Source organism: Syngnathoides biaculeatus, chromosome 22 (genome assembly GCF_019802595.1).
Source record: "Syngnathoides biaculeatus isolate LvHL_M chromosome 22, ASM1980259v1, whole genome shotgun sequence".
Taxonomy (NCBI): Eukaryota; Metazoa; Chordata; class Actinopteri; order Syngnathiformes; family Syngnathidae; genus Syngnathoides; species Syngnathoides biaculeatus.
Window position 1 is genome coordinate 15,091,819 of NC_084661.1, and position 7,749 is coordinate 15,099,567.

Below are 7,749 nucleotides of genomic sequence, written 5' to 3' on the forward strand. Positions count from 1 at the left end.
CGGGTTCAATCCCGGACCCGCCTGTGTGGAGTTTGCGTGTTCTCCCCCGTGCCTGCGTGGGTTTCCTCCAGGTACTCTGGTTTCCTCCCACATCCCCAAAAAACGTACAGTATTAATTGGACACTCTAAATTGCCCCTCGGTGTGATTTTGAGTGCGATTGATCGTTTGTCTCTGTGTGTCCTGCGATTGGCTGGTGACCAGTTCAGGGTGTACCCCGCCCCCTCCCCGTTGACAACTGGGATAGGCTCCGGCGCTCCCTGCGACCCTCGTGAGGATAAGCGACAAAGAAAATGGATGGGTGCAGTTAGTAAAGTTCAGGTTACTCAGAACCAGATATTATCTAAAATGCTATTATGGCATTTGCCGTATGAAATGATTTGTCCTTTTGATGACTTGGCTTTTTTTTTTTAAACTTATCAGTTTTTTTCCGCTTGCTTGTTTTATTTGGGGTTGTTCTTTTTTTCCACTAACGCCCACCGATGACGTCGGCGCCTTCAGGTGTGTGTCACTTCGCAAAAAAAAAAAAAAAAAAATCATCCGGGATCAAAGTCAACTTTGAGATAATGCCATTCAAAACGGGGGGGTTACGGGATGCTAATTAAAACTCGGATTGCGCAAATTCGCCATTGATCGTCCCAACTTTTTGTGCGGCCGTCACTCCGTCGGGGTGGCGTGTTTGTTTTTAGAGGCGAAGTGGAATTACGCTGCGTGACGTTCGGGTCTCAAAGGTCGCTTGGTCGCACCTTTGTCACGCCCGGCGCTTAATGGCCTCCAGGGTTACCGGAGCGACGTTGAAGTCTTGCGAGACGTGTTTGCGGAGGAGGTTGTTTCGGGGTTAAACAACAGCTAGAGGAACTGATGTCAATTCATAAAAAGACCAAAGGATTAAAGGAAATTGATCTTTACCCCCATCAATTCCGAAATAAACATCCAACACGTCGATATAATTTCATCTATAAATGTTATTCATGTTATTACTTTCGTCAGTCGAGTACTTTCTGTTTACGTTAAAAAATGACATTTACTATGCACACTTTTGCATTGTATTGGAATTTAATATGAGGAGTATTTATCATAACACTAACACGCAATGGAAAATTCCATAGACAGCTAGCAATACTAGCATCAATGTTAACTTTACGCGACAGATATTTGTACACAAATGGAGCCGCAACAAATGTACCTAGGCAACATAACATTATTTCCAGACATATTTTTCAGGAATTGACTAATATTGGGCGGCACGGTGGATCAGCTGGTAAAGCATTGGCCTCACAGTTCTGAGGTCCTGGGTTCGATCCCGGACCCTGCCTGTGTTCAGTTTGCGGGTTTCCTCCCACATCCCAAAAACATGCGACATTAATTGGACACTCTAAATTGCCCCAAGGTGTGATTGTGAGTGCGGTTATTTGTCTCAATGGCTATCCATTGGCTGGCAACCAGTTCAGGGCGTCTCCCCCGCCTTCTGCCCGTTGACAGCTGGGATAGGCTCCCTCACTCCCCGCGACCCGCGTGAGGATAAGCGGCTAAAGAAAATGGATGGATGACTATTATTACTGACACTTACTGAGAAATTGTGACCGTCTTCTTCTACGCATGCATGTATTATAGTGCCCCCGGTGGCCAAGGTGCACACACACCAGAAGGAGTTGGTCGATCAATGTATGAAATCATGATGTCTTTACATTTTTATTCAATTGTTATATTTTTAAATAAGGCTTCAGCTGCACGAACGCATTGTGTTGATGAAGTAGAAGGAAGCAACCGCGTAACCTGTGACATGTCGTCCCTCCAGGTCGTTATCGCTTGCCGGACAGGAAGAGAACACATTCCCGGCCTCCTTGAAGGAGTGGCTAATGATTTTTTAAAAAAAAAAAAGTGCGTCCGACGGCCAAGTCGTCGTCATCCAGGGTGAGACGCGGTTCGAGCCCCTTCGACTCCCGACTCTCACCGACATCTTATTTTATGTTCGTACAACATATTTATTATTTTGGTGTTTTCTGATGGCGGCAAAATGGAAACTCGCCTTGGTCCTTTGCCTCTTTGCTGCGTGTAAGTAACATTTCTTTACATCATTTTTTTTCATTATCCAAAGCAGATTGAACTATATTAATTTGTCACTTTTTTAAATTTCTTTGCTCCCGTTTTAAATCCATGGAGCAAAACTAAAACGTTAGATGTGTTCCGTTTGCTGTCATTTCACGCTGTGAATCTTTTGCCCGTTTTGCTATATTGTTGGACCGAATCGATAAGATAAACCAACCGACTTAATAAAAAAAATAAAAAATAAATACTTTACTATTTCCAAAGAGAAGCAAGTGAAAATGAGACCGTATTAAATTATTGCGACTCTTTACAAGCACGGTAATATCAGAATTAGTGCAAGGGCGCCCTGTGCAAATATTTGAGCGCTGTGCTGATAAAGGCAATCAAAACCCACCTTTTGACCCTTTCCTTCTCCCATCCCGTCCCGTCCCGTCCCCGTGGTCTTCTTTCCAGACAAGACAGAATTTTTTCATCGCTGTTGTTTTGTTTTGGAACCTAAATTAACTTTTAAGTGCACCTGCGGTCTTTCCCCGTTTTGATTAATTAACACTGCGTACCACCAGGGGGCAGAGCAAACTTTAACGGGTAAGAGGGGCCCCTCTGGTGGTACGTCGAAGAATCACTGCTCGTTTACAGTTCAGTTGTTTTTATCGTTTTACTTTGTTTTTAATTTTACAGGGGACTGCGAGAGTACAGTAGCTATCTTATATATTGGTTTAGTTAGCTCATTTGACTTTCAACTACAGAGACGATGGGCTCTGATTTTGGATGAGCGCAAGACCGGTACTGGATTTGGTGTAACTAAGGGTATCGACGCCTAGTGGCTGTCATTACAACTGACTTCACAATATATTATAATTTTGTACATTTTATTCTATGAAAATAGACCCGTAAGTCTGAAAGTGTCAGTTTCTTTTGTCTCATGCTTCATTTGATCTTTGATGCTACATTATTTGCCGCAGATACAGTTCAGATTGTTATGCCTAATCCGGCCGATCCGGCAAATCCCACGGCGTCCAGGCCAGTCGGTATGACCAGCTCGCCAAGACCGACAACGACCGCTCCGCCAAAACAGACGACGACCTCGCCGGCCGGCACCTCCGCTCCACCGAAGCAGACTACAGCCGCGCCGGTCGGCACAACTACACCACCAAAACAAACGACGGCTGCACCGGTCGGCACAACAACGTCGTTGAAACAGACGACGGCCGCGCCGGTCGACACAACAATGCCACCGAAACAGACGACGGCCGCACGGGTCGGCACGACCGCTCCGCCGAAACAGACGACGGCCGCACCGGTCGGCACAACAACGCCACCAAAACAGACGACAACGGAGCCGGTCGACGCGACCACGCCACCAAAACAGACGACGGGCGCACCGGTCGGCACAACAATGCCACCAAAACAGACGACAACGGTGCCGGTCGACGCGACCACGCCACCAAAACAGACGACGGCCGTGCCGGTCGGCACAACAATGCCACCAAAACAGACGACAACCGTGCCGGTCGGCACGACCACGCCACCAAAACAGACGACGGCCGTGCCGGTCGGCACAACAACGCCACCAAAACAGACGACGGCCGTGCCGGTCGGCACAACAACGCCACCAAAACAGACGACGGCCGTGCCGGTCGGCACGACCACGCCACCAAAACAGACGACGACCCCCCCGGTCGGCACGACCACGCCACCAAAACAGACGACGACCCCCCCGGTCGGCACGACCACGCCACCAAAACAGACGACGACCCCCCCGGTCGGCACGACCACGCCACCAAAACAGACGACGACAACTCCTTTGCCCACAGAGACCCCAGGTACTGCTATCAGTGCTGTATCCACGCAATTAGCATTTGAATATGTACCGCTTGATGGGCTTCCATATTTTGTTTTGTGTTTTTTGCGCCGTAGGCATCTGTGACCTCAAACCGTGTCTTGGCGGGAGCGAGTGCGAGGCTCGCGCCAACGACACTCGTGTTTGCTTGTGTATGGCCGGCGAGTCGTACAACGAGGAAAGCCAGCATTGTGAGCTTGGTGAGTAGCAGTGGTGGGAAGTAACAAATACTGTAGATTTTTACGCTATCAAAAGTATTTTTTTCATTTTTATGTTTTTACTCCGTTTGTACGCATCTTTACCTTCAACCCTTCACGTTCTCAAAAATGGGCCTGTTATTTTTATTTTATTTTATTTTTTTACACATTTCCTTGGGATTACCCAACTGCGAATATGTGGGGACCCATAATATTTAGTTAAGCATTATAAGAGGATTTTTGCGAACCTTTTCATACCTGATTCTCAGAAAATGATGGAATACTATATGTATAGTATACGCAATAACTATTATTTTATTTCAGGCAAAGTTTTCCCCGGACAACTGATAGTGCCTGGAATCCCCTTTGACGATGATATGAAATCCACAACCTCCGCCGCGTTTAAACTCGCCGCAGATCAAATTTCTAAAGAGGTCATCGTTGTCTTTCACGCCCACATTCGATTGTTTGATGAAACTGAACGTATGTAACGTATTCTATCCGTACACCACAGATTGTTCAGCTTTTTAAAGACGGTTACGACTACTCTCGGTCTATTGTGCTGGAACTCAAGTAAGTGACCCGAAAGGATTGCACTCCCCGGCAGATGTTTTGCTCCTAACCGCCTCAACTTTGTCCGGGCAGGAGGATTGAAAGTCGCACCGTACGAGCCGGGCCGGGCGTGAACGCTTCAGTGGAGATGGTCTTCGAGACGTTCGCTGCAGTCAAGGCAGAGCAAATCGTAGCCCGCATCGCCGAAGCCGCAGCTTGTGAGGAGTGTCTTCTGGCAAATTCGAGCTTCTCGAGTACGTTTTCACCTCGTTCCCGTTGCCACAACTGTCACCTCTTACTCTTTGTAATTTTTTCTACATGTCCAGATCTATATTTGGGCTTATTTTTCCAAATATGATTATGCGGTCATAGATTTCCACTTTGTATATTTACCGTGATTTCCGACCTACGAAGCGCACCTGGTTATATGCCTCACCGAGTACATTGATAAAGGAAGCGCCTAGATCGAAACCGACATTCAAACACGAGATATTTACAGAGAAAGACGGTACACAGAAAAGAGTTTAACACTAGCGCCGCGCTAGCATTAGCTAACGCTAAGGGCCGTGTAGAATAAAACTTACCGGTAAATATTACTCAGACACGCCAGTAAAACAGCAGCAACGCGCTAGCACAGTGCTAACGCTCGCGCAGCGCTAACACTAACAGGGCCGTTTAAAATAAAACTTACCGGTAAATATCACTGAGACACGGCAGTAACACAACAACAGCACGCTATCACAACGCCAGCACCGCGCTAAAGCTAGCGCTAATGCTTGTGCCACACTAACGCTAACAGGGCCGTTTAAAATAAAACTTACTGGTAAATATCACTGAGACACGCCAGTAACACAGCAGCAACACGCTAGCACAGCGCTCACAAGGTCGGTAAAAGTCACTTCCTCGGCACATATATTCCACCGGTCTCATTCTTACCCTTTCCGCTCAAGTCCCTCCTTGCGGCCGATAGAAAAAATGCACAAATTATCTGCATCACCGCATAAACCGCAGGGTTGAAAGCGTGTGCGAAAAAGTCGCGGCTTGTTGGGCGGAAATTACGGTAATAAAGTTCCACAATTTCTATTATGCCAGTCAATGCCAAAGGGATGACATCTGAGCCAGCTTTTTACTCTTATTTTGTTTTGTTTTTTTTCCTCTTGTAGACACGGATCTGTGTGTTAAGCGGCCCTGTGATGAGAAAACCACAAAGTGCTCAGCGGTAGACGACGGAGAGTTTGCCTGCGGCTGTCTGAAGGGTCACATTCGGAGCGACTACAGCCAAAGAACGTGCGTCGGTAAGTTCACCTCACGGCTGGCCAAACCCCCCCCCCCCCCAAAAATAAATAAAACTGGCGTTTGAGGCGTGGGGTTTCGACTTTTTGACATCTGTTGTGAGTAAAGGAATTGAATCAGTATTTCTGTTTGAATCAAGATGTTTTTTTTTTTCATTTATCCTCACAAGTATCTGAGCTTCTACTTTTAAGTACACACCCAGTTTGCTTACTTTCGTTCCCGTCAAATTTGACCAACGGGTTCCCCCCCCCCCATCTGCAGCTTGCCCAAGCGGTCAGACCCCCAACGGAACCTGGGAATGTGTACCGTAAGTGCTTTCGCTGTAGACCCCCGACTCCCCGAGAGGCGCTCACGTTTCGACGACTTTTCTTCTCCTACTTTGCTTTTCAGCTGCCCATTCGGCTACTCCGGTTTCGACTGCGAGGAATGTGAGTCGGACCGTCGGCGCCGTGCAAGTTGCTGTAAAATGCCATCACGCTTAAAATTGTGTTCATGTTTTCAGCGTGGAAGCTGGCATTGGTGGTCGTCGGCTCCGTTCTCGGGGGGTTGCTGCTCATCACCGTCATCGTTCTCATTGTCATGTCGGTCAAGTGAGTGATTTTTATTATTAGTATTATTATTTTTTTGTATTTATTTTTACTTTAGCACAGCATTATATCCATCTGTCTGTTCTCTGTGCCGTTTATCCTCACGAGGGTCGCCGGTAAACTGGAGCATGCCCTGGCTGATTTTGGGCTGGAAAAAAAAAAAAAAAAAAAACGTGCTTGAATATTTGAAAATATGGAAACAAAATAAAAATACTTTAAGCATGAGTCAACTGAAATGTATTGCAAATAAAAGTTAAATAAAAATTGAACCAAAACAAAGGTTTAAAAAAAGCAGCTCTTTATGGTTAAACGGAAATGTATGGGCACGGTGGGTCAGCAGGAAAGCGTTGGCCTCGCAGTTCTGAGGACCCGGGTTCGATCCCGGCCCCCACCTGCGCGGATTAATTGGACGCGCTAAATCGGGGGCGTCAAACTCATTTTTCTCGCGGGCCACGTTGTGGTTCCGGCTTCCCTCGTAGGGCCGTTGTGACTGAAGCAATAGAAAAATATTTCATCGTCTCATCATATTGACATCATCAATTTATGAGCTCGTTTTGGAATCAGAAATCGAGGGCAAGCTGTTTTTCGACTGGTAACACAAAAAATGCTTATAATATCTCAACTTTATCATGTATGATGGTGACATTTTGAACAGATTTTGCAAGAATCGTGACAATTGACACTCTAGATTTGCCTTGATTTTCACACCCGTGCTCTAAATTGGCTCTAAGTTTTATTGTGAGTGCGGCTGTTAGTCTCCATGTGCCCTGCGATTGGCTGGCGACCGGTTCAGGGCGTCACGCGCCTACTGCCCGTCGACAGCTGGGATAGGGTGCCCGCGACCCTCGTGAGGATAAGCGGCTGAGAAAGTGGATGAATGAATGGAAAAGTGAAATAAAACTGAACTCCTTTGGCGCTGATTCTTTTATGTACCACTGGAGGGAGCCCTCCACCGTACAGTACAGTGACTCGATGACGATTGACAGTCAACCGCAGGCCGTTTGATTTCGTTCATTTTCTTCCGACTTTTCCGATAGATCCCCAAAGGAGGCCAAGAAAAGCAAAAGTTTAGAGAGCAGGAATGATCAGTTTTCCGACAAAGACCCCCTGGTCACGAGCCTGCCGACCAACCAGCGGGATCCCCCTCCGGCGAAGGCCGACCCGACCATGGGCGTGAAGCCGTTCCCCAGCGGAGGGGTGCCCAGGATCCCGCGGGCCACGGCCTCCAGCGCC